The sequence below is a fragment of the Lygodium microphyllum genome, chromosome 2, assembly GCF_053477565.2.
Source record: "Lygodium microphyllum isolate KBCC chromosome 2, Lygodium_microphyllum_v1.1.10, whole genome shotgun sequence".
NCBI lineage: Eukaryota > Viridiplantae > Streptophyta > Polypodiopsida > Schizaeales > Lygodiaceae > Lygodium > Lygodium microphyllum.
Genome location: NC_141136.1, coordinates 125,234,281 through 125,243,687, shown reverse-complemented (window position 1 = coordinate 125,243,687; position 9,407 = coordinate 125,234,281). Strand labels below are relative to the sequence as shown.

The 9,407-nt window shown below is 36.5% G+C and overlaps 1 long non-coding RNA gene across 1 annotated transcript; it reads left to right on the top strand.

Moving 5' to 3' along the window:
* The first annotated feature begins 5,506 nt into the window (after positions 1-5,506).
* Positions 5,507-8,254, top strand: LOC148040282 (uncharacterized). Its single transcript, XR_015688606.1, has 4 exons — positions 5,507-5,690; positions 6,738-6,802; positions 6,890-6,942; positions 8,051-8,254. It is a non-coding gene; the product is annotated as an uncharacterized LOC148040282 (long non-coding RNA).
* Positions 8,255-9,407: the final 1,153 nt, after the last annotated feature.

Genomic DNA, 9,407 nt, shown 5'->3' with positions numbered 1-9,407 from the left:
AAGATTTTAAATAAATGATAAGAATGAACCACCATTTTCTTTTAAAGGTTTATAACTATAAAATCTCACCAATTATTAATAAATTTATTAAAATGAATATTTCATTATATTTTTTTTTCCTACACTGCACATTCCATTTTTAATGAACACAATTCGTGGGGATGAGTAACGGTGGAGTCTTGTCTCGTGTCTTTTCTTGTTGATGGTGGTTAACAGTTTCAAGGTCATGTCAACGTGATTAGTTCCTTTGAGATTTTCTCTTTTTGTTTTGGTCATATTGGCAAGTTAGGATACATTATGTCTTTTTCTTTTTCTTTTCTGCCTCTGATATGGGGATTCAGGGTGTCTGATTATATTGCATTGCATGAAGCTTTCGGTCGCACATGTGTAGAGGTCATGCCAGATTTTTTCTAGGATGTAAACTGCTTGGGGTAGCTAGTTAGTCGGTCGAGTCTTTGTAAGTTTATTCATATCAATATCTTATTTCTATCCTATTGTTTTAGAGGCATTCGCTATGATTGTCTATATGTGTGGTGTGTGTGTAATCCATCTGAATGGTGCCTCGTACTCCTCCCCCAGTTTAGTACATTCTATTCATAGCACTTTCATTGCCACTTATCCCAGAGAATACTCATATCTGTGATTAGTTTCTAGCCTCTTATAGTAAGAGGTCTGGTCTTGTAAGAGGAATAGTTATCTAATTGATGCCTAAAAGCTTGGACAAAGCTCTATCTTTACCCTCTCGAGGAGACTCTTTCCCTATTGCTCAACAATTATTCTCGAACAAGGATATCCTTAAGTTGTTGTAGAAGCAAACATAGGATGTGTTGGACCCTAAGAAGGTTATTACTATCTCAGGCATCAGTGTCTCCACGATCTCTAATCCTATTTGGAAGCTGTTATGTCAATTTCTTCAGGTCAGATTTATGCCTGCCAAAAGACCCTCTAACTACCTTTCAAAGGATTTGTTTACCGCTTCTAGAATGGTATTGAAAGCCATAACTATTGATTGGAGTTCTTATCTTTTGTAGAAGATGAATCAACACTTTGTCGGAGCCACAAGGGGTAATGTAACTAATGTTACATTTGGTTCTTACCTTTTTGTCTTCTTGGCATATGCTGCCCCTCCGAAGGAAGTTCCTACCTTGCTAGTTAATCCACCAGAAGCCCCTCCTACTTCAAACATTAATGTTTTCATTGGGGATCTTGATCCTATCCCTCCTGTGGAAATTCAGAGGAAACACCTTAAACAAGTGGTTGAATCAGCCCCAGTTCCTCCTTCAGTCTCTATTCTTGTTCAATCTAGCAATCAACTGCCAGCTTTCCTCACAATGCCGAATCTTTTCAAAGCACATCGTGATGGTACTCTGTAGATTTTCATTCCCTCTGTACAACACTTGGTAGCAGGAGATGTAATTTATTTCTTATGCAAAGATATCTAGAGTTCTATTGAGCTCTCGGTGACAATATGTATCTAATAGCTCTATTCTTCTTGCTATGACGAAGTTCAACAGACCGAAGAAGAGATGACTAAAGCAAATGATGAGCTAGCTTATGCTCAAGAAATATTTTTTGATCTTTGTACCGAGATGGAGCAGCAGCCTAAGATTATTGATGCTCAGAAAGTCGAAATTTCTAGTTTGCAAACTCAGTTGGCTGACACTAAATCCCAAGTAGTTAATGGGACTGAGGAGAGGGATAGTTTGTTGTAGGAATCTCAAGAGCTTCAAGCTTTAATAGCTCTCTATACAAAGAAGCTTAAATTAGCTAAGACCACCCTAGAACAGAGCAACATTCAAATTCAGCAACTTAACGATTAGTTGGTTTAGTCACGTTCTTCTTCACAGAGTTCTATTGTGTAGCCATTTCCTTCTTTGTCGCCTGAGGACTTAGTAGTTCTTCAAAGACAAGCCATATTATAGCCTTTGTTCCAGGCTAAAGTGGAAAGGCTTCAGTCTAGAATGGAATTATTATGGTTTTCATTTGAGCAGCTCCAGGAGTATGTTCCTTCAGATCACTCATTTTTGTGCACTATCAGTAACAGAGTTTGGCCTTCTATATTAAGCTCTCAATGACAATGGATCTACCTCTTCCAAAGGATGGATGGAGTGGGGCCTGGTCTTCTGACTTGTTGACTGAAGTAGTCCGAATGGTTTTTAAAGGCTTCGTGACTTCAGATACAATGTTGATGTCTTATATGTATTTGAGAGGTGATTTGCTGATTCCAGACAATGAAGATCTAGCTTGATATGTTGGGGATGTGGTCCTACAAGCTGCTTTGTATGTCAAACATTTGGAGTTGTGGATAGATGAGATATTTTAGTGTTATTCCTCCAAAGTGGTTGAGTGCCCTGAAACTTTGTGACATACAATGATTGATTATGTGATCCCGAATCAAAGACGAAACAAAGCCTCTATTCATGTGCAGAACATTAACCAGCCGAGGGTGGACCTTTTAGCCTATCTTTCAAAAAAACATCCATTTGATACTTATCATTGATAGTCCACCTTAGGTCCACCGCCTTAGGTCCATCAATTCCTAGCTTATCTTATTATCAAGAGATGCCCATAGATATGATGCTTATTTTTCTCTTTATAAATCCAACTCAATAGTTATTTTACCTCTCCTTTTTCAATCTCAAGGTGTCCCTCGAATTCCAATCTTTACTTATTGTTCTTTCATTGAAGATCGTGTCTTTTCCCCTTCTCCATCCTTGTCCTTCCCCATCTATACATAATCCTTCCACTTTTCCTGCCTATCAATTAACACATTTTTTAATAGATTCTCCTAAGTTTTCAGGTAATCTCCCTTTGACTCATTTCTCATTTTATGATATTGCCTACCCATCTCTTCATCATCTTTTACCAGTTCCTCTTCCATCTCCTACCACTTCTATTTCTCAACCCCCTCATTGGTTAGTGGATATGCAGGGTTTGATCAGAATATTCCTAGAAGAAGAGGATGGAGCTCAACTGATTCTCTTACTGGACCTTGGATTAATTGGCCATTAAATCCACGAGAGTGGATGACTTCCAATCAAGCATATCAGAATTGTCTACATTTTGCTCAACAACATTCACATTTTATAGATCCTTCAGTGAGATTGATGGCTCACTTTGCTTGGTACCTAGCGTATATGCATAGGCATTCACATAATTATCCAAAGGCCATTCCAAATTTATGCATGAATGTAAATATAAACATTGATTTCCAAAAATTAGATGTATTTTATTTTCATGCCCTTTGTTTGCCTAGTAGATACCTTGTCTTGCTAGAGAGGATGTGTTGCCTTCAATTTTTTCAGAATCCTCCAAAAACTTTTATGGATGAATCCTTATCTATGGACTGTTTTCGCAATCACCAAGCCTTCAAGAGGGATTATCTTCATTGATACCTTTGTATGTATCTTTCATGATTCATAATGATATATCTCTCTTTTGGAGGTGCCATTCACATGGGTGTTTTGTGTTTGTGTTGTATTAATTTATATATGATGGGTTCATGATGGTTGAATATTCTATTTGTTCGAGAGCTATATTTTTGGAGATTTGTAGTGATAGTGATGGTGGATGGATAGCTGAAGAAGTAAAGGTGAAGAACCTCTTATATCCTTTACGAATTTGTCATGATTTTCTATTGTTTATAAGATGTGTTAATGGATAAAGGGCTTTCATTTCATTTTATCATTTATTAGATATATGTTATAAGTTGGGGTCGTTGTTGGATGGTTTCTTAAAGATGCTAAAGAAGATAGAGTTGAGCTCTTTGATGAACTTGTATTCCATTTTTCTTAGGTCACGAGGATGCTCCCTTATTAAGTGTGGGGATATGTTAAATACTAAAATGACTTGTTTTTTTCGTTGATTTTTGTTGTTTTTGAGGGCTCAAAGGTTGATTTTTAATGGATTTTGAATGATGTTTAGTTTCTTTGGAAGTGTTTAAAAGTGTTTTGGATGAGGTTGATTATGTTTTGGAATCTCATGATGTTTTGTAGTAGAGAAAATCATAAAAAACTTCCTTCTTTGTTTGACACTTCAAGTCCCTCTACTTCTTCTACAAGCAGACCCTATGCTTCAGTTACAAGCTAATAATGTGTTTTTGGGCTCAAGTAAGGCCCCAACTTAAGGAGGCCCTTAGCTTAAGCAACCCCCTTGCTTCTATATCCATACATGATCCATTTTGAAACCAAAAACCACATGAAACCTTGTTGTTATATATGATTTGCACTTTCAATGGATCCCCAAATGCATCCAAAGTGGGAAATAAGGCCCTCAAATTTGATCTTTAATGGCTCTTTCAATCAATATACCTATTTTGAGTTGATTAGATGAAAATTTATATATGATTTAGTTGTGGATAACAAGCTTGCATTCAATTTAGACAATACTTGATATGTTTTTCAATCCGATTCTTCACTCTTGCTCTATACCAAGTCAAAGGAATTGACATAGATACTCAACAAAAGGGAAATAGGCACAATATATGGAGGCTTGAGCATCCATCTTCTTTTTCTTTATTCTTCATTCTCTTCTTCCATCATTCTCCACTCTCTACTATGAGCATCTTTCAAAAGGTGGATAGATATTGTTTTGGCTTTAAGATCACTTTACACACAATCTCACTTTATTTCATGCATACATTGGATATGAACATAATCTAATATATATTTCTCAAAATGAAGTACCAATTATGGGCTAAACACAACATCATTTTGGGCCATGTAGTATCTCAAAATAGCATTAGAATGGATGCACGTAAGATTGAAGTGTTAATGGATATCCCACCATCCACCAACCACAAAGGCATCCAATTTTTCCTTGGATATACGACAAACTATCGCCACTTTGAGCAGAACTAGGTTCATAGCATGGACTCTCTACAAGCTATTTGTTGTCTAGGAATGGACAAAGGAAAGCCAAAGCTTTATATGAAGCTCTTAAAAAGGCTCTCATAATGACACCAATTTTATGAGCCCAAATTTGAACAATTACTTTCCATATATATATATATATATATATATATATATATAAAAGAAAAATCACAAATTAGGGCTCTATTTTTTTAAAACTAGGGAATTCCCTTCCTATGAAGGGAATGATTAAATGTTTATTGTGCTCAACACCCGATGGAGCATTCGCCTCGAGCCCTGATCACCGCCTACGCCTACTGACCTCCCATTCTCCTCTCACCTCTGCCGTCTCTCTTGATAATGACAATGTCGGCCGCCCCCTCACCACCGTATATGGCCTCATGCCCACCGCCTCATTCTTCCTCCACCCACACCCACCCCATGATCACGAAATACTGCAGGCACCCTCGCCCCCCACCCACACAATGATCACGACCATACTGTAGGTACCTTCGCTCCCCACTACCTCTCAACCACCACGGCACCTACCTCCAATCTTGGCTACGCGTTCCGGAGGCCATCCCCGAGGCCGGCGTCGCTCCCTTCTTTAAGCCCACTCTAAGCATGTCTCACACATGCACGCGATAACCCTCAGTTTGGCTAGCTCTTCCACCTTGCCATGGCCACTCACTCCAACCAGCTCGTCATGCAAACCTTGCTTACCATGGCTCGGTGGAGGCTCTGGCGCTGCCTTACATGCTATTGTGTCGAAGCATCCCCACATCAAATCTATCAACTTTCATCTGCAACGTGTAATCCAAGCTACACCTACGTACGAAGGTATCTCGGGCCCATGCTTACCACATGTTTGACAATCAAAACAGTTGGGGACCCTACATATCATTAACCAAACTTGTTTCCCATCTAAGATCAAATATTTCCCTATGAACGCTCTTATCAAATCTCGTAAGGTGCAATAATGCATTGTTGTTTTCTTTTACATTGGGATCTAACCAACTAGACTTTCCTTGTAGGAATGTAACATGTGGGGGGACAACATGTTTGACAACATTCCACAAGGGGAGGCTACCTTCATGAATATATGCACTTTATATAAAATATATTAGGACATTTCTAAATGGTCTTACTATGATCCTTACCTTTATACTAATAAATATAATTTTAGGATTTTTTTTCTTTTCCAAATCAAGTTCTTAGCTCAATTCCTCTTTACCAATTTTCTTTTGGTCAGTTTCTAAGTAGCTATATTATATACACAACCTTTTTTGGCACTTTGTAGCATATTCTACATGATTGGAGTGATGAGGCATTGTTATGCATGGGACCTATTGATGTTTATAGTGAGTCCAAGAGGTCATGAGTGAACTTTGGGGGAGCTAGAGGAATTTGCATGGCTCACCAGACCCTTCAAAGTCCAAGTTATTTGCAAACTAAATGAACTTAGTGTGATGACGATGTACTAAGGCTTGATCTAGTTGTGACTATTTGCTTTAAATGCATGTGATTCATAAGCATATCCATTGCATAGAAAATTTTAACATGGGACTCAAAAGTCAAGATGTGAGAGAGCACATCAAGCAATAAACAAAATTTGCAAATGTGAACTTCATCTTTATTTTGGTTGCAACTAGGTTCTCATTTAATCATTTATGAATGTCTTTAAGTAATCTTTTCTCATAGCACCACATCCTTCTATCTATTTTCTCATGGGAAAAGAGGAGGGAAATCACACGACTAGTGACTCATCTAAAGGGGGATCTTGCACTTAGGTATTAATGCTTATATCCATAGTCTATTAAATGACTTTGAGTAATGTGAAATTTATAAGTTTTTTATGTTTTTATGTTCTTTGACATCCTATAAAAGGACCAAGAGTTCATCAAGCAAGCTTAAGTGTAATGGACCCACCAACATAATGTCATCTCAAAGAGGCAAGTGGCTAAGATCCATAATTAATGTATTTTTACCATCTCTAATGAGCTTAAATTTTATAGAGACATACCAACTATGTCTTTCAGAGAGTGACCAAAATGCATGTCAAGCAAAATGCCCAAGCACCAACATCTTCTAGGTATTTTCTCTCCACTGGTTCCTTCCAATATGATTTTAATCCGTGTGGTTGTTTCAAGATTGTGTAGTTATGGTTGTATGCTAATTACTTATGTACTACAAGTCTAGCAATAAAGTATATAAAGGTTGTTTTTTATAGCACTCCCTTGAATGAGATTTTCACCATAGAAAAATGATAAGCTACTTATAGCATAAATTTCTAATAAACAATCTATAGTTTTGGAAGCTTCAACATTCTAGTTTAACCATACTTGAAAGGGTTTATGAGAAGGATTAGGAAGATCTACTACACAAAGTTGAAAAAATGTAAATGCATCACTTAACATCACCAAGAAAGGTCTTTTATTTGATAAGGCATGGGTAAAATTATTATATCACACTTAACAAAAGATGATTCTTTATTGCACTTTGAAAAATACTCATATGTTTCTAAAGAAATGGGTACCATCATAATAGAAGGATTTTCTAAATAGTACTTGAACATAGGTGATATGTAGATGGGTCTCTTATCGGTTCACCTCCTTGAATACACATAGTTTTGCTTAGTGAGCTCTCAATGACATGTTTGAAACCCCTTTCATTGTTGATAATCCAAAATATATATTGAAAAAAGGGTGCATGCATACATTTTATTGTGTAGGATAATGATGTTGAAGGTTTCAAGAAAGAGTCAATGTTTTTAGGGGCCCATGTTTTCAAGGTTAGTCTTGAACTTGCCAATTGCACATGAGGTTGTTTTTCCCATGTAACAACAACACAATACATTTAAGGATGATGTTGGAATATATTAGGTTGGATTAGTTAGGTACATATGGAGACATGATCTAATGATTGTATTTATGTTGTGGTGAGCATGCCAAAAGGGAAATTAGCCATTAATGTGGTAAGCCACAATATCCTTGTTGGGGCGAAAGAAAAAAGAAAGTATGAAAATTAGATTAATCAAATAGAAGCTTTGGTACTTGGAGATGACATAAAGGTCACTAGTATACCTAAAAAATGTTGAGGCTATTTCCACAAAGGAGAAATTTCAAGTTCCAATGCATATCCATTGAATTAGTATTGTCATGATATGGTACTGACCATCATTCTATTGATGTGTTATGCAGGTTTGATATTGCACCTACTTGGAAGCACATAGGCCTTAAGCATGTGTACCTCTACTGTTAGTAATGCAAGTATTGATGTGCTTTTTGTTGACATTTCATTGTTCTATGTTGCTTTGGCAAAAGAAAGATTGTGATTTTACAAATGTTTTTCCTATCAATACTAGATCTCTTTGTGAGGAGCCAACAATTGACAAGCAATGAACAACTAGCAAATTATCCTTGTTTCAGCATTCTTATAAGTGCTTTGTAGGATTCAAGAAGTCTGGTGAATTTTTTAGGTGATCTAATATTCTATTATTTGCACATACAATCCTCTTTTTCACTCCTTATTTGTTTCAAATTTTAGGTTGTTTTGTTGGCATTGGCAACAAGAACAAACCAAATGTGTGCATGAAAGCTTAGAGGATAGTAAGCCCATGGTCCCAAAATGTTGGTATTATATTTAATTAATATTGAAAAAAAATTCTCTATAAACAACTCTAGCTAATTATATGGTAGAAATACCACTGCTTGAACTATGAGGAAATATAGTTTGTACACAATAGATTTGAGATCATAATTGCAATTTGTAGCTTTTCTATACAATATGAGAGTTCAAATAGTTTCTTTTTGGGATCATTTAAAGGTGTGTATAGCTAAAGTAGATAAAGACATATATCAATGTTTCTTGTATACAATACTAAAGTGCCAATAATTATTTTTTGGGATTATTTATTAGGGGTGCATATAGCTAAAACATATAGGGACATATGTTAGTGTTTCTCATCTTTTTGATACTATAGAAGCCCTAAAATAGGATAACCTAGTTAAGTGCTTTGAGAAAAAATATTGACGATGGTAAGATGTGTGATATTCACACAATGTTAAACCCAAATAGAAAGGTTGTGGGTGAAAGCATTTTAAGGTAGTACCAAAATAAGTTGTCAAGGACATGACTAGAAAAATGTAACACTAGTTGTAGATAGATTCATGGTTAGAAGGTTAAGAAATAAAGCTTTGGCACCTTGGAAAAATTTTGCGCTTTTATTAAGAAATGTGCATTAGTCCACTTATTAGTGATCCTTTTCATAATTTTTAAGTAATAGCCTCGTAACAACTTGGAGCTACTTTGTGTGTGTGTGTGCGCGCGCGCGCGTGTGTGTGTGTAGCCTACATTCCCTCTCTCTCTCTTCTGTGTGTTTTCTTAGAAAATAAACATGAAAAATCCTTCTCTCTCTATGATTTTCTGCCTAGTAATCAATAGAAAGAGGGAGTTTAGCTTGAGCCTTGTTAAGAGTGCATTAGCTTGGCACATAGTATATGAATTCAAGGGGTGCTATTGGCACACATGCATCTATTGATACACATCAAGAGAGGC